Source organism: Zea mays, chromosome 10, assembly GCF_902167145.1.
Source record: "Zea mays cultivar B73 chromosome 10, Zm-B73-REFERENCE-NAM-5.0, whole genome shotgun sequence".
NCBI classification, from domain to species: domain Eukaryota; kingdom Viridiplantae; phylum Streptophyta; class Magnoliopsida; order Poales; family Poaceae; genus Zea; species Zea mays.
Genome location: NC_050105.1, coordinates 71,972,155 through 71,997,542, shown reverse-complemented (window position 1 = coordinate 71,997,542; position 25,388 = coordinate 71,972,155). Strand labels below are relative to the sequence as shown.

Genomic DNA, 25,388 nt, shown 5'->3' with positions numbered 1-25,388 from the left:
CTCCTCCAGGACGAGCTGGTGTACCCTGGGGTCCTCTATGTGAAAAACACTTGTTTTGGTAAATCAAGAAATCTTTCAAGAGTAATTTTGATCAAGTGCCAAAAACTTCCCCTTTTCCCATAATCAAATTTCTCTCCTACAAGAGAACAATTTTTGCAATAAGACGGTTTTGATCAAACACCAAGAGTCTAACACTAAAATTTTGAAATTCACAAGTGGTTGGCTGATCCAGTTGCTTTGGCCTTAATTTCTCCCCCTTTGGCATTAAGCACCAAAATAGGAGAACTATTTGGCCCTTTAACCTCATTGCCTCACACAAATGTCAAATAACCTCAAAGGCGATGAGAAAACACAAATAGGAACTTGGGACAAGATACATTGATACCAGAATGTAGTGGAAGCCCTTTCTTTGTCCAAGTTCACCATTTCCCTTTCAATTCAACTTTGAGATTATATCAAAAGTACTCAAGCAAACACGTTAGTCTCAAAGGATCAAGTTGTAGTACATCCTCCCCCTAAACATGTGCATCATGTGCATAGGGACTTGTGAGGTCCGGGGATGACTTGTACAACTTGAGCACCAAACATAAGCAAGTAAAGACATTAATGCTTAAAGTAACATGATCAAAGGCATAAAACACATGTATGTTATAGATCAATCTAAGTTCCGCGAATCTAAGACATTTAGCTCACTACGTAGTCTGCAAAACCTTTTCTCATCTAAAGGCTCGGTGAAGATATCGGCTAGCTGGTTCTCAGTGCTAATATGGTAAATATCGATATCTCCACTTTGCTGGTGGTCTCTCAAAAAGTGATGTTGGATGTCTATATGCTTAGTGCGGTTGTGTTCAACTGGATTATCCACCAAGCGGATTGCACTCTCATTATCACAAAAGAGTGGGACTTTGCTCAGATTGTAGCCAAAGTCCAGGAGGGTTTACCTCATCCAAAGCAATTGCGCGCAACACTGTCCTGCGGCAACATACTCGGCCTCAATGGTGGATAGGGCAACTGATGTTTGTTTCTTAGAGTTCCAGGACACCAGGGACCTTCCCAGAAACTAACAAGTCCCTGATGTGCTCTTCCTATCAACCTTGCACCCGGCATAGTCGGAATCTGAATATCCGATTAAGTCAAAGGTGCCCTTTGGATACCAGATCCCGAAGCAAGGTGTAGAAACTAAATATCTAAGAATTCGCTTAATGGCCACAAAGTGACATTCCTTGGGGTCGGATTGAAATCTAGCACACATGCATATGCTAAGCATAATATCCGGTCTACTAGCACAAAAATAAAGTAAAGAACCTATCATAGACCGGTATGCGTTTTGATCAACAGACTTACCTCCTTTGTTGAGGTCCAAGTGTCCGTTTGTTCCCATCGGTGTCTTCGCGGGCTTCGCATCCTTCATCCTAAACCTCTTGAGTAAGTCTTGGGTGTACTTTGTTTGAAAGATGAAGGTTCCTTCCTTGAGTTGCTTCACTTGGAATCCAAGGAAGTAGTTCAACTCTCCCATCATAATATCTTGAATTTCTGCATCATCATCCTACTAAACTCTTCACAAGACTTTTGATTAGTAGAACCAAATATTATGTCATCGACATATATTTGGTATACAAACAAATCACCATTACAAGTCTTAGTAAAGAGAGTAGGATCAGCTTTCCCAACCTTGAAAGCGTTAGAAATAAGAAAATCTCTAAGGCATTCATACCATGCTCTTGGGGCTTGCTTAAGTCCATAGAGCGCCTTAGAGAGCCTATAAACATGGTCGGGATACCTATCATCCTCGAAGTTAGGGGATTGTTCCAGATATATTTCCTCCTTGATTGGTCCATTGAGGAAGGCGCTCTTCACATCCATTTGAAACAACTTAAACGAGTGGTGAGCAGCATATGCCAATAATATGCGAATTGATTCTAGCCTAGCTACAGGAGCAAAAGTCTCCTCAAAATCCAAACCTGCGACTTGGGCATAACCTTTTGCCACAAGTCAAGCCTTGTTCCTTGTCACCACATAGTGTTCATCTTGCTTGTTGTGGAACACCCACTTTGTTCCCACAATGTTTTGCTTTGGACGTGGCACCAGGCTCCATACTTCATTTCTTTTGAAGTTGTTGAGCTCTTCCTGCATGGCCAACACCCAGTCCGGATCCTGCAAGGCTTCTTCTACCCTGAAAGGATCAATAGAAGAAACAAACGAGTAATGCTCACAAAAAATAGCTAAACGTGAGTGAGTAGTTACTCCCTTGTTGATATCACCCAGAATTTGATCCACTGGATGATTCCTTTGAATTGTTGCCTGGACTTGAGTTGGAGGAGCTTGTTGTGCTTCTTCCTCCTTATCATGTTCTCCATATGCTCCCCCTTGATCCATGCCTTCATCTTGAGGTACCCATTCCTTATCTTGAGTTGGGGGATGCACCAGCGTTGAGGAAGATGGTTGATCTTGATCTTGGTGTTCATGCGGTCGCACATCACCTATCGCCATTAATCGCATTGTGGCCATTGGAACCTCATTCTCATCTACATCATCAAGATCAACTTGCTCACTTGGAGAGCCATTTGTCGCATCAAATACAACGTCGCTAGAGACTTCAACTAAACCCGATGATTTGTTGAAGAACTGGTTAGGAGTTCGTATGATGTCTTCTTGAGGAGGCGATGAAGATACAACCGGTTTATGGTGTGGCAAGCTGTATTTACAGCTTTCGACCAAAACTGCTCAGGCATCTTGTATTCACCAAGCATTGTTCTTGCCATGTCGATGAGCGTCATGTTCTTCCTCTCTACCACACCATTTTGTTGTGGTGTGTAGGGAGCGGAGAACTCATGCTTGATGCCTTCCTCCTCAAGGCATTCTTCTACTTGAAGGTTCTTGAACTCAGATCCATTGTCGCTCCTTATATTTTTCACCTTTAGCTCAAACTCATTTTGAGCTCTCCTTAAAAAGCGTTTTAAGGTACCTTGGGTTTCAGATTTGTCCTGCAAAAAGAACACCCAAGTGAAGCGGGAAAAACCATCAACAATTACAAGACCATACTTATTTGCCCCGATGCTAAGTTAAGCAACGGGCTCAAAGAGATCCATATGTAGGAATTCCATTGGTCTTGATGTCGTCATCATGTTCTTGCTTTGATGAGTAGTTCCCACCTTCTTTCCTGCCTGGCACGCTGCACAAGGTCTGTCTTTCTCAAAACAGACATTGGTTAGTCTTAACACATGTTCTCCCTTTAGAAGTTTATGAAGATTCTTCATCCCAACATGTGCTAGACGGCGGTGCCAGAGCTAGCCCATATTAGTCTTAGCGATTAAACATGCATCTAGATCGACATTCTCTTTTGAGAAATCAACTAAATAGAGCTTGCCGTCTAATACATCTCTAAAAGCTAATGAACCACCACTTCTTCTAAAGACAGATACATCAATACTTGTAAACAAACAATTATAGCCTATGTGACATAATTGACTTACATACAATAAGTTGTAGCTGAGTGATTCTACTAGGAATACATTAGAAATTGAATGCTCTGCATTAATGGCTATTTTACCCAAACCCTTGACCTTGCCTTGATTCCCATCTCCAAAGATGATAGTGTCTTGGGAATCCTTGTTCTTGACGTAGGAGGTGAACATTTTCTTCTCTCCCATCATGTGGTTTCTGCATCCGCAATCAATGATCCAGCTTGTGCCCCCTCGATGTATAAACCTACAAGGTAATTTAAGCTTGGGTTTTAGGTACCCAACTCTTGTTGGGTCCTACAAGGTTAGTCACAAAAGACATTGGAACACAGAGGCAAGTTTTGTCTCTCTTGCACTTAGGTCCCAAACTTCTAGCAACTACTTTATCATTTTTGCATAAAAGAACAAATGAAGCATCATGTGTTTGATAAAGCATGGTTGGTCCATTTGATGCCTTCCTAGGCACACGAGAAGCAACATGATGGCACACACACACACACACACATATATATATATATATATATTATCTTCAACCTCAATATCTCACATATTCTTTGTCAACAATCAATATCTACTTGTCTACTACTAGACCTTCATCATGTGGCGCCTGCTGGGAAACCCTAGCCACCACCACCCTTACCTCATCTCCTCCCGCTGCGCCGCCGCCCGAGCGAGCTGCCGACAACTCGTGCGGCCCACGGGGAAGGTGGCGGCGGGGCCCTCCCTCCTCTTTTCTAGTGGATTGGGATGGGCACGGCTGCCTGGTCCTCCCGAAGGCCTCCTCGTCGGCGTTGACGGGCTGGCGGGGGAGGAGGAAGGGGCCACTAGATTCGGCGTCCCATCGGCTGGATTCGGTGGCCGTGCGATGAGAGGCGCGTGCTGTGTGTGGGGGGCACCGACAACGATGGCGGCCAGCGCAGGTATCGTCGGTCCGGGTGCCACGGGCGTCACGAGCATAGATGGTGGACGATGTCGTCGACCCCACTGCTCACTGGTGTTGCTTCTCGTTGGTGGTTGATGTGGACACCGCCGACCTAGCCCTCCGCTGGTGTTGCTCATCATCCATGGTTGATGCGGGCATCGTTCTCGGCTGCCTCTAGGGCTGCTACCCTTCGGCGCCGTCGGCCTCTTCCGGTGCTATGTGTGCCGACAGATCTGGGGGGCACGCCTTCAGATTTTGTGCCTCGGCTTTGGACACGATGGTTTAGGCTGCTCGTTTTTGCCTTCGATTGGCGGTCGGCTGCCATTGTAGTCTTGCAGAGGTCCACGTTGTGGCATTTATCGGATTGGCAAGGTGATTGTTTGTCCTTCTCATAACGGCGTCTTCATTGCATGTGTTGTTCATACATACTTTGTGACTTGTATCATCTTAGTATAGATTGACGACTTCACTTACTTAGACAACACATCATCTATAGATGGAACCTACGGACTGATTTTGTGTGCCAATAGCATGTTCGTGAATTAGTCATCGTAGATGTGCTCATCTATGGATTGTTGTGTCTATCGTAGAGTTTGTGGTAGTTATTATGGGCTAAGACTGAGTGGTATATACCAGCACTAGCTAGGTTTGGGGTGGTGGCGGAATTTTGGATCTCCGATATGGTGATACTATATGTATCTGTTTCTTCGATTTCAAGGAGAAATCCCTAGGTCTGATCTTAGTTGGTTGTACCTAGCAACGGTCTCGTTGAAGCCATTGTTTGAAATTCGAGGTTCCATTTTCTATGGTGAAAACCTTTGGCCTGGCCTTAACTGGTTGGAACATTACAACGGCGGTGCGTGAGCGTATCGTATTCTCTTTGGAGACGTTGTCGTTGGAGAACCTTCGCAGGATCCAAGTGTTGCTTTGGTAGTGGTTGGTTTTGAAGGCTAAGTTGTGTGGTGTCGTTTACTCTGACATGATAGATGTTGTTATGTCTTTTCTTTTGTTTCTTCGTGGCTGTGTACACTCTAGTTGTGTAGAGGCCAGAAGTCTTCTTAGTGTATTGTATCACTCGATGTAATTGGCTAAGATTAATACAACTTCCTTTTCTAAAAAATGACCTTCATCATGTTGTACCCATCTTCATTATTTTTATACTAAAATAAATGAGAACCTAGTAGATTAAATAGACTGTCCCGAGACATGATCAGATTCTTGATCTGCCCTTGAAGCAGCCTAAGCCACCCGTACATTAAACTCCAACTTCATCAATTATCCAAATAGTAGGCAACCTACAAATTATGTACCATTTCTTAAATAAGTAAGTTTTTTTAACGACAATTTCCAAGCCATGCACAGAATCGAACAAAACCAACTCTACAGCTATGCAATTGACTTCAATCGAGCTAACATCAAGTATATTGATAGTAATGCTGCATCAATAAGCCAACAAAACTTGTTATCCTGACGACAAACACTCGAATATATATTTATCATATTTGATGAGTGACTCAGTGACGGCCTCGCCCGCGGGGGTCACCGTGCTGCCGATGGTCTTCGTCGACAGCGAGCAGAGCGTGGACCTAGGCACGGTCACTGTGCAACCATCGTTGGGCGGTGTGAAGCAGCTATAGGTTGTGGTGGCAAACCGTGTGGGCATCATGCCATACCAGATCTCAGAGTTCTTTCCGTGGCCCACTGCACCGGCCATGTGCCCCACTATGATGCCACCAACCTCGCCGTCACACGGGAGGGCTTCGGGTGCTACGTCTTTGTTAGGGTCGTTCCTTTAGGCCCCGTTCGGCAGCTCGGTTTTAGTTCCAGGCCAGGAACAGTTCCAGACCAGGTTTTAGTTGATTCGGGTCTTTCACTTGTTCCGGGCCTTTCACTTGATCAGCCCAGGTTTCAGCTGGAATAATTCTCTGTTGCTCCGTTCGGCAGCCTCGGCCCCGCACCGCGTGCGCACCGCCTCTGCCTCGGCCGCCAGCCGCTCCGTCACCGCGGGCACGGCCGAGTACGACACCACGCCGCCGTGCTGCACGTAGCCCGGCACCACCTTCATGAACTCCTTGCGCCGGTACCCCATGCCCGTCACCAGGGACAGGAACCGGGTCGCGCCCCCGAACAGCCCTACCGTGATGCGCCCCGCCGACTCGCCGCCGATCGACACGTCCAGGAAGGCCTTCACGGTGACGGGCAGCTCGGCGAGGCACGACGTCACTGCGGCAGCGACCTCGGCTTCGGCTTCCCGCACCTTGGACGACGCCGACGAGATGGCCAGGAGAGCCGGCGTGGCCACGATGGCGATTGACGCGCCGACGGCAGTGCGGCGGTGGCAGCTGCGTCGGCACTGGCGTATGCACACCGCTCGCTACTCTCGCCCCCCCCCCCTTCCATATCCGTCAAGAACAAGAAAAAAGTGAGGATGGGAGAGCTCAGTACTCACCGGTGAGAAGGTGCCGGGGAGGCTCGCCGTCGGGGCTGCGCGGCGCCGGCCCGCCGTCACCTTGCGCCGCCACGCAGTGACCTCGCACCGTCCTCATGCATCGCCAGCGTCTCGCCATCGCTTTGGCCAGGAATCGATTCGGAGGAGACGAGGCCAGGGTTTGTGCCAGGCCTTGGAGGGAAGAGAAAGTCAAAACCGGACCGAGTTTACTTCCGGTTCAGGCCCAAACGAACGGGAACAGTGACACCGATCAAATTCCAATCCGGGCCAATTTATTCCGCCCGGAACTAGGCCAGAAACGACCCAATCCGACGGAAACGAACGGGCCTTTAGGGGGGTGACAGATGCGGCCACTCCGATTCCCCAGTTTCATGGGCCCCACCTCCAGTAGGTCAGGTCAACAACATATTACTACATGTGTTTCAATATACTCTCACATGATCCTTGTGACAAATAAATAGTTTAGAGCGCTTGACTCACATAGCACATGCAGCGATTCATGTGTCTCATCTCTCGCGCCTAATAGGTACCGCGTGGTACAACCCATTGGAAGATCGCTTTAAACGAGTTTGTGATGCACGACTTGTGATTATGACTGTTGCATCAGCTGAAAGGAGGTCTTCAAAGTTGAAGTCGCAAGAAGGACTAAATAGTTTTACTACTTTAGTATCGAGAAGATATTATTGAATAATTGACTTCACATCGAGACATGGTAGAAGAAAATTTTAGTGTGACCACATATTATGTAGTTTTTACTTGAGATGAATAATTTTATATATGTTTGAGTATTCATTAGTAGCATATGTGTCGGTACCCTGAAACAGGGGTACCCCTTACTACAGTATGAAGGCGATGGTGCCCGCGCGGCTATCCCTAGTCGCGTGGTAAACAGCGACCGACCTCGCCACGTGGACGGCTCCAGGGTCGCCACATGGCCAGAGAAGACGATACACTCCAAGGTATCAACAGTGGGTCCGGACCCCCATGGGAAAGTGTCGGACCCCTGCGTATACAGACTGGACCTCCGGGAGAAGTCAGGGAACTCCACGGGTGCAAACCGTACCCCTGGGACTGGTCCCAGACCCCTCTGTGTGGGGTCCGGGCCACTCACAGCAGGGTCCCGAGATTCCGGGACAAAGAATACCGTGTACGCCTCTGCTCCCCGCTTAGGCGGAGCCCCGATGCTGCCACATGGCCTACTGCCCGTGACGTAAGCCAGCGGGCGGAGCCTGATGTAAGGCCTCTGGGCCGCGCGGTCGCTGCATTTATTGCAGATAAGGCGCGCCGCATGTCAATTCGACTGGCAGACAGCGACCAGGCCATCCCACAGGCGGCGTGCCTGTCCATTCCATTGGCAGGCAGTACGCCCGTGCTGCGGCGTACACTGTGCTCATCATCACACGCGCGTTACCAAGGAAGCAGCGCAGGATATCAATACTATATGCACTACGGACATTATGGAGATCGGAGATCGCCCAGGCGTTACAACATTAGTTACTTCCCTCCATTTTGCCCCTGGGCCCACATGTCAGGGCTCAGTATCCTTGTACGTGCTCCCTTGAGCTATAAAAGGGAGGGCACACGATGTTACAAGGCAGAGACACTCACACTCACTCAGACCCAACTTAGACTCTCAGACTCACAAGTTAATACAAGCTCTCAAGCTCAATACAGCACACAGTGGAGTAGGGTATTACGCTCCGGCGGCCCGAACCACTCTAAACCCTTGTGTGTTCTTGTGTTCATCCCGAATCCATCTAGCAAGCGAAACGCTTAGTCCCCTTCTCATCTTAGAATTTAGGGCGGGTGCGTTCTGCCACCCGGCCGGAGAATTTCCTCATCTTAGAATTTCCTCATCTTATGTTTAAGTCTTGTTCTGGCCCTGATTTGTCACGATAGCCTCTGGTCTTTGCAGGGCTCCACCGTGATATAAGAAGGGAGCCAACGACACGGCCACGACCGCGGAGAAGACCATCTTGAAGTGCCTCTCACCCACGGATCTGGCGTGCCTGGTCGGCCCTCCCCTTCCCCACGCCAAATGAGGCGCGACTGTGGAAGATGCAGAGGCAGCACCACTGGTACCTAATGATGATGGTGCATCCTTTTAGAGATAGTAGAATATTTAAAACAACATTTTTTACTAAATATATGATCAATCATTACACATTTGGATCACATAAGCATAGGTTCTTGCGGTCAATTACCTTCCTGCTTCCCCATAGGTATCGATCAATGCATTGGGCTATGTTCGTTTAGTCCCAAATCCTTGAAGATTGAAGGGGAATAAATCCACTATTGGTTAAAATCCACCCCAATCCATCTACATGGTTTAGCTATAAAACGAGCAATGCCTTAGGGCTTGTTCGTTTTGGTGATAATCCACATGTGTTGGGTGGGATTGAGCCGGTTTAAATCCATAACAAGTCAAATACATCCCAATCTCACCCAATACACTCCAATACACATGTAATATTAATAACCGAACAAGCCCTTAGGGACTTGTTTGGGACAAAGGGTAATGGAGGGGATTGAGGGAGCTATAATCCCTCACTATTTAAAATTAAGTAGTGAGGGATTCTAGCCCCCTCAATCCCCTCCATTACCTTTGATCCCAAACAAGCCCTAGGTGGGAAGTGGTATACCCCTGTGCCATTATCGGGGACTCTTCCAGCTGATGACCAAGAGATAAGGCTGAAACACCGTGGAAAGCCCAACAGCGGTGTCACTGGGCTAGATTGGGTCCATTAGACTTACAACCTTGTAATTTTCCTTTATCATTTTTGTTGCAGGAGGATTTATATATAGACAATAGTACCTGGGAGTGGAGCGTGGCATGAGAAGGGAGTTGATGGTGGCGTTGGCTGACATGTAGGATCAGACTCCTATAAACCCTGAATTCCAATAAGATACTTCATGAGAGCTGGAGAGCACCAGGAGCGGTGCTCGCGATCTCAATACATCATGTTAGTAGTGTTACAATTGGTATCAGATTCATCTCCGATCCTAGCGGATCCTCTGGCGCATACCTTGTGTCCGCAATACCAGATGCGTCCAGAAGCAGTCCGAAGCAATGGAGATATGGCAGCTCTCCTTCAGTCCATTCAAGCGCAAAATGATGTGATTAAACAGGCTTTGGAGGTGTTGACGCCTTTTCGGAGCGCCAAATATTCAAGAAGAACCGGCGGCGGTGCTCTCTGGTCAGGCGCGGACGGTCCGCGGCCTGGGGCCGGACGGTCCGCGACCTGGCGCAGGGGCTAGGTTTTCCTGCCTGACGTCCGGACGGTCCGCGCCCTGGGGCCGGACGGTCCGCGCGTGTGCAGGGGCGGCGGAAGACTCGCCGGCGGCGCCTGGATCTCGCTCCCGGGAGGGACCCCGTCGGGGAGGAGAGATCCTAGGGGTTGTCTAGGCTCGGGCCGGCCGACCTAGACTCCTCTAATCGACGTAGAGTCGAGGAGAGGCGGAGAAATTGGGGATCGAGAGGCTAAACTAGAACTAGACTAGAACTACTCCTAATTGTACTGGAAATAAATGCGAATAGAAGTTGTATTGATTCGATTGTTTATTGTTACAAATCGGCCGTAGACCTCTCTATTTATAGAGGAGGGGGGCTGGACCCTTTACACAACTGATTCCGAGCTAATTCCGCGAATATAGCTAACAACCGTAGCACAAAACTCGGAACCCTAATCTGTTCTGCGCACGCGCGGACCGTCCGGCCCACAGGCGCGGACTGTCCGGACCGCGGACCGTCCGGCCTCAGGGCCGGACCGTCCGCCGGCTCTTTTTTGGCTCGAACATATGCCCCCCTGCCTTTTGGTGGAGCTGGGCGAACCAAAAGCAACTAACTCGATGTGATCACATCGGTTCTCTTAGGCATCTTGCCACATACTAGGATGGTACTGTTTGAGGAAACGCCCATTCAAAGCCTTTGGTAAATCCTTGCCTTGTAATGTTTGTAGCAAATAGGCGTTACCAGACATTACCTGTTTTATTTTATAAGGACCTTCCCAGCTTGGCGACCATTTCCCAAACTTTCGGTCTTTATTCCTTAGAGGTAAGATGGTCTTCCACACCAGATCCCCTACTTGAAATGACTTTGCTTTGACCTTCTTATTGTAGGCTCTGGCTACCATAATCTTGTCCTTTTCTATTGCTCCCAAAGCTATCACCCTCTTGTCGGTCACCTCATCAATATTATCCATCATTGAATTATAATAATCAGTGACAGTTAGATCATTTTGTCTGGCGAATCTGACAGCATTCAAACTTATTTCCACAGGCAATACTGCTTCCTGCCCATAGACAAGCTCAAAAGGAGATACTTTAGTAGCACTATGTTTAGATATTCTATGAGCCCATAAAGCTTCGGACAAAATCTTATGCCAATGTTTAGGATTATCAGATATCTTCTTTTTTATCAAATTAATCAATGTCCTATTACTAGACTCGGCCTGTCCATTGGCCTGAGCATAATATGGAGATGAGTTAAGTAGCTTAATTCTGTATAATTCAGCAAATTCACGTACCTCCTTTGACATAAAAGAAGTCCCTTGATCTGTAGTCAAGGTCTGGGGAATGCCGAATCTATGAATAATATGCTCAGTTATGAACTCAATTACCTCCTTGTGCGTCATGTTTTTTAGAGCAACAGCTTCAGTCCATTTGGTAAAGTAGTCAGTGGCAACTAACACGAACCGATGCCCCTTTGATGATGAAGGATGAATTTCTCCAATAAAGTCTAATCCCCATCCTCTGAAAGGCCAGGGCTTGATAATAGGATGTAATTCGGCTGCAGGGACCAACTGTAGGTCACCGAATTTTTGACACACTTGGCAACCCTTGTAGTACTTGAAACAATCAGCTATCATGTTAGGCCAATAAAAACCAGACCTTCGCAATAACCACTTCATCTTTGGAGCTGATTGATGAGTACCACAAATCCCTTCATGTACTTCGGCCATGGCTAATATAGCATCATCTGGGCCCAAGCACTTAAGCAGAATGTCATTGACTGTTCGGCGGTAAAGTTCATCACTCATCAAAACATACTTGAAAGCTGTTCGCCGAATGTTCTTATCTGTTTTGATATTAGGATTTCGTAAATAATTAAGTATAGGTGTCCTCCAATCGCTTGCATCGGCTTCATTGTCAGCCGAATCGATTAAGAGAACATTTCTGGTAACCCCGGACGGTCTGGCGCCATCACGCGGACGGTCCGCGACCTGGGAATTTGGCTCTGCACTGGTTATCAGATTTTCGGTCTTGTGGAATTTCCCTCTCTTTATCCGATAACCTGATGCATCTTGTGCCAAATCGTTAGCTCTATGATTCTCAACTCTAGAGATATGCCGAATACTGAATTCGTCAAAAGAATGAATTATGCTCCAACATTTCTCAAGGTAACTATTTAGAGTACCATCAAAACATTGATATTCTTCTAACACTTGTTGGACAACCAGCTGAGAATCACCAAATACCTTCACATGTTTTACTCCCATACCATTTAAAAGCTCTAAACCGAATAGGAGGGCCTCATATTCAGCTTGATTATTAGTGCAATAAGTTTTCAATCGGCTAGAGAAATCAAAGGAGATATTACTTGGTGAAACAAGCACAATGCCAATTCCTTGACCTTCATTGCAAACCGATCCATCAAAATATAAAGTCCAAGGAGTAATAGTGAGGTATAACATATCTAGTTCATGAATATCATTAACCCGATGTTCTACAATGAAATCCGCTATGACTTGGCCTTTCATAGATTTCAATGGTTCATAGGCCAAGTCATATTCTATGAGTGCATAAGCCCACTTACCAATTCTACCACTCATAATTGGGTTATGCAACATGTATTTGATCACATCGGCTTGACCAGAAACAGTGCAATGACTAGACAGTAAATAACATCTACATTTGGTGCATGCATAAAACAAGCATAAGCATAACTTTTCAATAAAAGTGTACCTTGTTTCAGCATCCACCAACCTTCGGCTTAGATATGTCACCACATGCTCCTTTCCCTCAGTTTCTTGTGTCAGAACAGCCCCAATAACCTTGTCTTCAGCTGCAATGTATAATCTGAATGGTGCTCCTACTTGTGGTGCTTTTAACACGGGAGCCGAAGACAAGTATTTTTTAATGAGATCAAATGCTTCCTGCTGCTCTGCCCCCCAAGTGAATTCAGCATCATTCTTAAGCCGAAGGATAGGGGTGAAGGCATCAATCTTCCCGGCTAAGTTAGAAATAAACCTTCGTAAATAATTCACCTTGCCGAGAAACCTCTGCACTTCGACCTTACACGTCGGAGGCCCCACATTCCGAATAGACTTGATTCGGTCAGGGTCTATTTCTATACCATGTTCATGGATGACAAATCCTAAAAACTTACCAGCCGACACTCCAAAAGCACATTTACGTGGGTTCATTTTTAAACCATACCGACGCATTTTATCAAAGGCTTTGCGCAAATCAGCTATATGAGAACTAAACTCAGTCGATTTGACTACAATATCATCAATGTAGACTTCCACAGTGTTTCCTAACAACTCATGGAAGATCAGATTCATAGCCCTCTGATAAGTAGCACCAGCATTTTTAAGACCGAATGTCATGACAACCCATTCAAATAAACCAATGAAGCCTGGACATATAAAGGCCGTTTTAGACGCATCTTCTTCGGCCATGAAAATCTGATTATATCCGGCATTACCATCAAGGAAGCTAATAATTCTATTCCCTGATGCATTATTGATTAATGTGTCGGCTATGGGCATGGGATATTCATCTTTAGGAGTTGCTTTATTTAAATTACGAAAATCAATGCATACTCTAAGCTTACCTGACTCCTTCTTCTCCACCGGCACAATATTGGAGACCCACTCTGCGTATCTGCAAGGTCTAATAAAATTAGCTTCTAGCAGCCGGTGGATTTCGTCCTTGATTCGTGGGAGAAGATCTGGACGAAATGTTCTAGCTTTCTGCTTGAAAGGTCTGAAACCAGGCTTAATAGGCAGCCGATGTTCGACAATTTCTCGGCTTAGTCCAGGCATTTCAGTGTAATTCCAAGCAAAACAATCTGAATATTCCTTCAATAGACCGATCATCTCATTTCTAGAATCGGTCTCCAGGGTCTTGTTTACAAAAGTCGGCCTTGGAGTTTTACCATCTCCTATGTCAATCTCCTCCAAAGGATCGGCCGATGTAAACCCCTGTCCTAGTTTATCAAGATCTCTGAATTCCTCTATCATGTCCCCCACAGAGGAATCAGATGATCTTTGCGTGATGGCGGACTTTCCGGTCTCGGGGACCGGATCATCCGTAATACTGTCTTTTCGCTGTGGTAGATGTTCGGCTTTAAAGTCCGAACTCTTTTGTGAAAGACCAGACCATCCGGCCTTGGCGGCCGAACTGTCCGTGACCAAAGACTCATGAACTTTGTGTGTATTCATCATTTAACTTTATTTAGGATTTAGCCGATTCTCCATCGGCTCTAGCATTACAGGAATGAAACCTTTCTTATCTATACTTATGAATTGATAATCAGAAAAGTCTACTCCTGTGAGACATGTAGCAGTCTCATAAGTCCAGAGTACAGGAGCATCGGCCACAGCGATGCAGGCCGATACATCAGCATGTACTTGTTCTATGTCATCGCCTACCCATTGTATCAGCATTTGATGTAATGTAGAAGGTATACATTGATTGGCGTGAATCCAATCTTTGCCTAGGATTAAACTGTAATTTCCTTCTACATCAGCGACGAAGAATGCAGCAGCAAGGGTCTTAGTCCCGATGGTTAATTCAACGGACGTGACTCCCCTGGCTTTGATCGAACTATCAGTTCCAACACCGCTGAGGGTCATGTTGGTCTTGACAAGTTCGTCATCTTGTTTACCTAATTTTCTGTATAATGAATAAGGCATTAGATTTATAGCCGCCCCTCCATCTACCAACATCTTAGCAATCGGCATCCCATCAATGTGACCGCGCACGAAGAGCGGCTTTAAATGATTTATCGATTCTTTTGGTTTAGTAAAGGCGGCTTCTTTAGGACCAAAATCAAACTGGGCAACAACAGGTTCATCGTCGCCGATAATAGTACAATCGGCAGAAAATGTAATAATATTTACATCCATACCTGGGTGTTCTGGAGAAGCCTCGTAGTCGACCAGGTCTTCTCCCAGCAGGTCGTCCTCTTCCATTGATGTTGTCGTGTCGTCGGAGGCTTCCTGGTGAACGGCGGACGGTCCGCGTGAGGTGGCCGAACGGTCCGCTCCTGGTGCAGGTTGTCCAGAGACTTCCTGGTGAACGGCGGACGGTCCGCGCGTAGGGGCCGGACGGTCCGCGCTTGGTGCAGATTGACTTTCTATTTCTGTGGCCGTTTGTTTTTTCTCAACGGCCTTCGGTCTCCATTTCTTTTGCGGTGGCGGGTATAATGGATGTGTGTCATTAAATGTCTTTTCCGCCTCCTTCTCCTGGCTCTCCTTTGCTCTTAGGTGCTGTAATTTTCTCTTTTGGGATCGTGTCAATCCCGCTGGGCACCATCGAGGCATGGAGTATTTTGGATCGGCTGTTTTGATGGTAGCCGTATCCTTTTCGGTTGCGTTGGCCGATTCGCCGAAAATCATCGGCCCTTTATTGTCTCCCTGTATGACAACATCTGCGGTGCCTATTTTGATGATGTCCCCTTTTGTTGTTTTTTGAGTTGCTGCAGGCATATGCCCCCCTGCCGGATTGGTCGGCCTTGAAGGCCGAGTAGTCCGGCAATCCTGTTGGGTTTGTGCCTGGTGACCGGATTGAGCAGTGCTCAATCGGTCTTGTACTGGTGGCGTCAACCTGTTGAAAACAGATGTTTGGGGTGCCCCCCAGGCGGGGTACTGCGGCATCCCAAATGGATATGGTGGCATGCCCCACATTTGATTTGGGACATATGGCGGAGGTAAATATGTGTACGGATATGGCATAGGTGGATATGGAGGTGGAGGTGTCCATGCAGGTATGTTAGGTCTCACTTGTATAGTATGACCTTTCATTTCTTCCGATTGGTGGGGTGGTCCAATCGGCCTGACCTGACGCTGCTCATGAATGGGTGAGCGGGGTCGCTTTGCTGGCCGGTCACTGGGGCCGGCCTTCTTTTTTACGTATTTAGACAATAATTGATCAAAAGTTGGGCCGACTTTAACCAACCGACCAGCTGCTTTGAATGTATTTGTTTTCCACGTACCTATCTCTGGTCGTCGTGGTTTGAAAGTACGTGGACGTTGTGAATCCTGAGTACGGCCGGACCGTCCGCCGGAGCTCTCCGGACCGTCCGGTGGGGTCCCGGACCGTCCGTGCCTACGTGCCGGACCGTCCGGGATACGCAGCACGGGCTCCTGCATCTGTCTCCCTGTCTGCGCTTGCCCCCCAGTACTGGAGGCTGTGATGGTCACCTTTAGGGTCTCCCCTCCATCGGGAGTCTTCTCGGCCACCACTTTCCTGCAAGAAACTTTACGATCCCCATCGGCCTCTTTAGCATTGCCGATGATTGTCTCTTTGCCTTTGTCTTTATCGGCTGTGTTTGGCCGAACTAGGACTTTCTTGCCCTCGAAGTCAATCATGTTTATTGGAAAGGGCTCTGTATCCACCTGCATTTCCTGAAATTTCAATCGTCCTTCGTTAATGGCCGATTGAATCTGTCGACGGAATACATTACAATCATTAGTGGCATGAGAAAATGAGTTATGCCACTTGCAATATGCACGACGTTTTAGCTCGTCGGCGGATGGAACAGTGTGATTTATTTTAATGTTGCCATTTTTAAGTAATTCATCAAATATTCTATCACACTTACCAACATTAAATGTAAACTTAACCTTCTCTTGTCGTTTCTTTTGAACCGGCTGTAAGGAGGCACAAGCCGAAGATTTGGCCTGCTTTGGCCAAACCATTTCAGCAGCATACACCTCTGCTGATTCGTCTTCTGAGCTACTTTGGTCGCATTCTACTACATGTACGTTGTGACGAATTGTTTTAGCAGTTTCTTTGCTTCGGCTTTCACAAGTCAAAGCTCTCTGGTGTAATTGTGCTAGTGTAAAGAATTGGATGCCTTCTAATCTTTCTTTTAAATAATATCGCAGACCATTAAAGGCTAATCCTACTAGCTGTTTCTCTGCTAAATGAATTTGAAAGCATCGGTTTCTTGTATCTCGGAATCTCCGGATGTAATCATTAACCGATTCATCTTTTGTCTGTCGCAACGACACTAAATCTACCAAATCCAACTCATAGTCACCGGAGAAAAAATGATCATGAAATTTTTGTTCTAGATCCCCCCATGATGAAATGGAATTAGGAGGTAAAGTGGCATACCATGCAAACGCGGTTCCTGTTAGCGATAATGAAAATAAACGTACGCGAAATGCCTCTGTGTCGGCCAATTCTCCCAATTGTGCTAAGAACTGGCCTATATGTTCACGTGTGTTTTTCCCTTGATCACCCGAAAATTTTGCGAATTCGGGTATCCTGGTTCCCTGTGGGTATGGGTGGTGATCAAATCGGCTGTCATAAGGTTTCTGATATGATTGCCCCCCAGGGACCATGCTTACTCCGAGCTTATCTCGGAACGCCCCGGCTATTTCTTCCCTTACTATATCAATGGCAGCCGGTGCGAGACCACCGGCTCTCTGGTCAAACATAGGTGGGGTTGGCTGGACATTAGCACGTTGTCTTTCCCCCCATTGGTTTGAGTTACGTGGTGCATTTTCATTTGCCCTATATGGGTCATAGGTTTGATCGTTTCTTTCCGGCCTTCTAGGTGGGGCCGGAAATCTTTCTTGGGCTTTGGATCCTGAATTAATGGGCTGGTGCATCGCATAGTGTGATGGGAAGTGTTGCTGGGACGGGCGAGGATTCATGTAATAATCTTCCTCAAAAGACTCATGCGCGGACTGTCCGGATACGTACCCGGACCGTCCGTGGTTATATGCGGACCGTCCGTCGTTGTATGCGGACCGTCCGACTGGGTAGTTTGGGTTCTGTGCCGTGTGTGGTGGCTCGGGCGCATATCTAGGTAACTCATTAAAAATAGGCCCGACTGTTGCTGGCCCGGACAGTCCGCGCTCACGTGCGGACGGTCCGGGCATGTGCAGATCGGCTGGTTTGCTGCCGATTTGCGGTTGCTTAGGGTATGTGTCCATCGGCATCCCATAAAGGGGTTGTGACTGGTCGTGACAACCTGTAGCCGATGTGTTACACGCGTTATCTCCTAACTCAACCTCGTGCGAAGGAAAATTTGCGGTACTAGATTTATCAAATGCATGTACTAGTCTCCTACAATCGTTTTGCATAACCCCTATGATATTTTGCATCTGTTCTCGCTGTTCGTCTATGTAAGCTTTAAGAGATTGGAGTTCGTTGGTGCTACTTACATTTGGGGTAATCGTAGTAGGTCGGAGCGAAGCCAGATCTGTCGCCCGTTGCCGAACGACTTTGTTGTTCTTGTCCACTTTGAAGTCAGCCAGGAACTTCGCCTTTGCTTCTTGGATCAGCTGCTCCTGGCGCTCCTCGAACAGGAGCTGTTCTTCAGCCGGCAAGGCTTCCCATGTCGGTGTGATGATATTGCTGGTGGAAACCTCAGAGCTATCTTTTGAACCGGCCATTGAGGGCCGATTTGATGAGCCTAGATGTGTTGTCCCCAGCGGAGTCGCCAAAAAGTATGTTGACGCCTTTTCGGAGCGCCAAATACTCAAGAAGAACCGGCGGCGGTGCTCTCTGGTCAGGCGCGGACGGTCCGCGGCCTGGGGCCGGACGGTCCGCGACCTGGCGCAGGGGCTAGGTTTTCCTGCCTGACGTCCGAACGGTCCGCGCCCTGGGGCCAGACGGTCCGCGCGTGTGCAGGGGCGGCGGAAGACTCGCCGGCGGCGCCTGGATCTCGCTCCCGGGAGGGACCCCGTCGGGGAGGAGAGATCCTAGGGGTTGTCTAGGCTCGGGCCGGCCGGCCTAGACTCCTCTAATCGACGTAGAGTCGAGGAGAGGCGGAGAATTTGGGGATCGAGAGGCTAAACTAGAACTAGACTAGAACTACTCCTAATTGTACTGGAAATAAATGCGAATAGAAGTTGTATTGATTCGATTGTTTATTGTTACAAATCGACCGTAGACCTCTCTATTTATAGAGGAGGGGGGCTGGACCCTTTACACAACTGATTCCGAGCTAATTCCGCGAATATAGCTAACAACCGTAGCACAAAACTCGGAACCCTAATCTGTTCTGCGCACGCGCGGACCGTCCGGCCCACAGGCGCGGACTGTCCGGACCGCGGACCGTCCGGCCTCAGGGCCGGACCGTCCGCCGGCTCTTTTTTGGCTCGAACAGGAGGAGAATACATCCGTGGTTTGAGATCTTGCTACGTGGAAGCCACACATGGAGGTTGAGGTGAGTTCTCTCCGCGCCGATGTGGGACATTTATCACAGAAAGTGGATACTCCAGTAGCCTTTCAGGAAGCTCTGCACCCTGCACTCAAGGTGTTCGATCGAATGCCTCAGGACTACACAACCCCGGTTGGTGCTCAGAAGGATTCAGTTCTTCTTCATCAGCACTTGGGTCATCGCAATTTAGACTCCCACCTGAGTGATGGATATGGGGTATTCACTACCTTGACTCCATCTATAGTCACGGGTATTCATAATGCTCCTCCACCTGTTACACCAATTCATTCTCCATTGCATACTGCTCCCCATCAATTTGAACACTTATTGTCTGTATACTCTATTCAATTGGCTGTCTCTTTACCCCAACTCAGTTTTCCTCGGTTTGATAGTCAGACCACCCTAAAATGTGAAAAACAAAGTGTGAATAATATTTTGAAGTGTTTTCCATACCACACGAATTGTGGGTAAAAATTGTTACTCTTCACTTTACCGGATCGACTGCATTCTGGTTACAGTCTGTCGACCTTCACATCTGTTTCACCACGTGGCCAGAATTTTGTGTGGCTGTTCGTGCTCGATTCGAATGTGACCAACACAATCAACTTATTATCAATTCTTTCACATTAGATAGTCGGCTAGTGTCACAGAATATATAGATCATTTTGACTCACTTATGCATCAAATCTTAGCTCAAGACCCCACTTTCAGTGTCTCTGCTATTGTGAGCCGTTTCATTGACGGTCTTAAACCTGATATTAAAGCTATGGTGTTTATACATAGACCATTGGATTTGGATTCTGCTATTTCCCTGGCTTTGTTGTAGGAGAAGCTACTGACACCTTCAGCTAAAATTACGTCCAATTATAGTTAACAACATTCTAAACCCAAAGTTCTACCCTATTCATCTTTATCATCCACTCCATCGACAGTACTCAAAACTGACAGTGGTTCTAAATTGAAATGGTCTGAGTCTTGTCGACCAACTGATCCTCCTAAACCGGATTCAGAAACCAATAAGGGGCTGCTGCTCTCATGGCATATCGTAAGGCCAAAGGTTTATGTTACAAATGTGGTTTGCGCTGGGGACCAACACACAAATGCAGTTCTACCATCCCTCTACATGTTGTCGAAGAGCTCTGGCAAGTGTTGGAAAATGTTGTGCCATTGGATACTCCACAAAGTCCTCCTGAAGATTCTGGTGATGATCTGATGACATTGTCTGTTCATGCTGTTCTAGGAATTGAACCACCTCAAACTATTAAGCTGGTGGAATCATTGTTGAACAAAACAGTGGTTATGTTAGTTGATTTAGGCAATTCTTCGTCCTTCATTAGTGAACAATTGGTTATTGGTAATCATCCTCTAGTTCCTTTAGCTCAACCTGTCCAAGTTCGTGTAGCCAATGACCAAATCATTAGTTGTACCCAGGAGCTGTTAGGATTTATGGGCTTGGCCCAGTTAAGAAATTCTAATAAATCCCAGGAAAATCTCAAAGCCCATACAAGTAGATGGCTAGGGAATTAGTGGAACCAATAGCACCATATTGCTAGTTCTAGTGGAGTAGAGCTAACTTAAATATGGAAGCCACACTCACTCACCAAGTCATGGATGCGAGGAGAGAGTGTGGAGAGCCACACGCACGCGCGCTCGCTCGCCTCGCCTCGCCTGGCCTGGACGGGGCGGGGCGGAGGGCGCGGGCGCACGACATACGCGTGAATGGTCCGCCAAAATTGTAATACTCAAATTTGTATACACAGAATACATAGTGAATTCCTCAATTTTATGTGCCTTAATTGCATCATAAAAAGAGCACACAGATAATAATTAGTGCTTAATTAAAAAACAAATGATGTAAAAATAAAAGAAAGAGCATTTTGTTGGAGTTTTATATGCTTGTGCATTAAATAGAATAATAAGGAAAAAAAATAATAAGATAATGGACATTAGAAGTGGAATTAAAACCCTAAAATTGAAAGTAGGGTTTTGAAAATAAGAAGAAAAAGGACATAAGAATATAAATAATATAATTATATTTCCAAAGTTGGTATTTTTAATCTCACAATTTGATTTGAGAATAAATTTGGCACAAATTTGAATTTAAAATTCGAATTCAAATTAAACTTAAAAAAAGAAAAAAAAAAGAAAAAGATAAAGGAAAAAGAGAAAGGAGGCCTGTTGGGCCAAATTCTCCACGCGCGGCCCATCTAACCTCCCTCAACCGCGCGCACTGCTACTACCGATGACCAGTGGGACCCACGTTGTCAGCATTTCTGTCGCGCTCGCCGGGACGCTCGTGACTCGCGCGCCTTACTTCACCGCCAAGTGGGACCCGATGCCCCTCTCTTCACGTCGCGTGTGCGCTCTGGCACTGTCATGTGGGCCCTACTCGTCAGGAGCATCTTCACAACAGAGCATGCCGCGACCGCTTTTGCCGCCGCGGAGATCGCGGAATCCCGGCCGTGGCGGAACTTGCCGCGAACCTCGGAGCCATTGACCGAAATCCCCACCTCGGCTTCGTCCCTAGGCACTATAAGAATCTCATCTCTTCTCTCTCCTCCTCAATTTCGCGTGCGCCGCCGCCACACCTTCTCGCAGTTCGGCCATCGGCGGGGATTACTTGGCGCTGTAGATTGGGCCTCGGTGTGGCGCTGCGACGTTGCGTTGGAGCTCGGGGGGTGTGTTCGTGGTCTCGGTGGTGGCGTCAGTGCTCCGGGGGCGAGCGAATTGCTCGCCGCAGTCGCAGTGTCACCGCAAGTCCACCCTTCACCGTGGGCGGCGGATTCCTCCTTCGCATTTTCCGGTGAGCAAGCACTATTACCTCTGTACTATCGTCTACTACGTATAGGACCGATCGGATTTAAGTTTGGGGGCCGGAATGGCACGCGACCGCTTCACCGGCCATGGCGCCACCGCGGGAACACAGGCGCCGCCGCGTCTGGCCACCAGGAAGGGCTAGTGCGCAGTGGAGGTGCGCGGACCGTTGATATTTTATGCAACGGTCGTGATTAGAACAGAGGGTATCGGTTGGGTTGGATCAGCCTGCGCCGTTTGATCAAGATCCAATGAACGGAGGCTGGTCTGGGTGTTTTAAATCTGGGGCCTTGATCTTGGATCCGACGGTGGCATGAGAGAGTTAGGGTTTACCTGGGTCGACTTAATCACGGCCGTCCGTGCCTAATCGATCGGCCCATATTCACGGATACCCCTTCGCCGATCGCTTTTGCATAAGAGACCTTGGGTTATTAGAAAACCAACCCGCCATCCATGCGTCAGTGGCCTGAGTCATGGGAAAATTTTGGTTTAACCCCCTGCACTTCTCTATATTTGACGCCCAGTCCAGAAAATTAATAAAATCAGGAAAATAGGTTAGAAAATGGTTTTTAGTACAAATTTAATTGCAGAAACTTGTTTAAATTGTAGAAAATCCATATGAACTCCAAATTGATCCATTCCAGTTCCAAAATTTTTATAATATTATTGTCTAACCATTAGTGCCTCTGTTTTAACGTGAAAGATGATTTAAAATTTATCTAGCACTTAATCTTGTATTAAGCACATAAAACATTAGAAAATCCATAACTTAAAATATATAACTCCAAATTTAATGATTCCAGTTCCTGTGATCATATTTTAATGTCTAGTTCATTACTGTATATTCTATTTGCATGTTTGATGTGATGTTAATTTATGCTATGCTATGTATGTATTGTGTTGATACGAGTAGACGAGCAAGCCACTGTGGAATCTGAGGTTCAGCAAGTAGAGACTGCTGAGCAGGAGCTTGTGGAAGGCAAGTTGTGCCCTTGATCACTTCTTTTACCTATCCATGTTCTTATTATTCATAATGATCTGCATAGGTTAATTTTGCTGGGACCCAATAGGTTACCCTAGATTTGACTATCTTTATACCTTGTTTCACCACTGGTTTTACTACTAAAGTTTTGGGTAGTTCATGCTATTGCTTTATGTGGATTTGGGTATAGAGATATTCATCACTCATTTTTACACCTGTTATTATCTGTTCATTATTTTATGTTCATGATAAGATCATTATGTTAATGGGAACATGGAGAACCACCCGGGAAAACAGTGCTACCACAAGGGTTTAATGGGACACCCTTGGCTGATTAACTAGGAAAGCTAGTGGAGGGCTACCTTACCCGAAAGGGGCAAGGGCAGTAGGGGAGTGGTCAGTGTAGGGAGGTCCTTGGGTTGATTTTGCTACGATGGCGGTCAGACAAGAACCCTGCACTGGAGCTTCCTATAAACTGTAGCGGGTAGTCTGAAGCTAGTGGAACTTTGCAAAGGCCTCGTAGTGGTACCCTGCCTCGCTTCCTTGGTAGAGGTGTATGAGGTCTGATCAACTCCATGGCAAATGGGTAACACGACTTGTGGGTAAAGATGCGCAACCTCTGCAGAGTGTAAAACTGGTATACTAGCTGTGCTCACGGTCATGAGCGGCTCGGACACTCACATGATTAATCTATGGAACTTAAACTTAACCTGTCATTTCATTGCATTTGGGATTATTTTATTATTACTTTTACTTATTATTACTATGGTCTGGTATTCACTTACACTTAGTAACTGCTAATAAAATTTTGACCAACTTATAAAAGCAATGCTCAGCTTTAGCCTTTATTTCATTCATCAGCCTTACACTTCATGAACTCCCACCTTTGGTGAGTTCATGCCACATTATTCCCCACGACTTGTTGAGCTATGAACGTATGTGAGCTCACTCTTGCTGTCTCACACCCCCCCCCCACAGGAGAAGAGCAGGTGGTTCAGGAGGAGCCACAGGGCGAGGAGTATGATCTGATATAGGTGGCGTTTCTCAGTTGACATTGGCGCTGACGATCCTTAGTTTGATTTATGTTTATTCTTTTATTTTGTATTAAGTCTTCCGCTATGTAATAAATACTCTGATGTTATGACATTTATCTCTATACACTCTGTTATTATATATGTTGTCTTCTTTGGCGCATGTATGAGATGCACCCGGCTTTGTTCCTTAAAGCCGGGTGTTACAGAAGTGGTATCAGAGGAATGTTGACTGTAGGACGAAACCTAGATAGAAATGGACAACCCTTACCTACTTATCTCATTCTGATTCATTCTATACTTACCTTACTCTGGATCTCTCTATACTTATCTTGAGCCCGTCTCACCTTCTACTGTTCTACTCTGATCATTCTTACCTTTTCTTTTCTAAGACAAGATGGATTTCATACCTTGGAATCCCTACCCCTATAACATTTTTAAGAGATAGGAGACCTAAGACAAAAAAAATATTTTCTCTATTAAAAATGTTGTTTGATTGTTCTGATGAAAAATGTCTGATTTGCTCCTTTGATTGATTGAAATATTATATATGGACATCTTAGCATGTGCCAGCATAAGGTAATAAATTAGCTATGGTGGGTAAAATATTAATCTGCTTAGCTAATAAATCCCCCAAAGTAACATGAGTCGTAATTACTGCCTTGTCTACTGCTCTCTCTTACCATATGTATCTAACTCAGATGGTCAATACCAGGAAAGGAAAGATTATCACGCAAAAGCAAACAGAAATGAATCCTCCAAATCCTCCACCTGTTGAAATCGATCAAGTGATTGCAACCCAAAGGCTGGTAATACAACAATTGACAGACATGGTGACCGAAATGCAAAACCAGATAAGACAAGAACGCGAGGAAATACGTCAGGCCCGTCTGGAGATACATCAAGAAATAAGGCAATCACGGTTGGAGAGACAACGACAACAACAACCACTAGCTCCACCAAGCTACATAAACATATATATAAATTACTACTATTTGTAAGATCTACATGTTCCTTTAGTTAGTATTCGGTATGATACTATTTTAGGAGGAATAAAAAGGTCTATCTGACCCCATGTGTTGCTAATAAAATTATGTGTCATGCTGAGATTTTGGTTTGTGCATAAGTGTTGGACAATATGAGAAAACCCATGATAGTAATTACACCTAAAGGGCCTGTTGAGGCGAATCAAATGACACGTAGATTGACATTGACCATTATGGGTAGAGAATTTAGAGCTACTGCTATAATATTAGAGTCAAGCAGTATAGATCTGATCCTTGGTATGTCATGGCTAAGAAAGGCAAAGGCCGTTATAGC

At 46.4% G+C, this 25,388-nt stretch overlaps 1 long non-coding RNA gene across 1 annotated transcript; it reads left to right on the top strand.

Moving 5' to 3' along the window:
• Positions 1–9,753: 9,753 nt before the first annotated feature.
• On the top strand, positions 9,754–19,690 carry LOC103641201 (uncharacterized). Its single transcript, XR_560172.2, has 2 exons — positions 9,754–9,970; positions 19,191–19,690. It is a non-coding gene; the product is annotated as an uncharacterized lncRNA (long non-coding RNA).
• Positions 19,691–25,388: the final 5,698 nt, after the last annotated feature.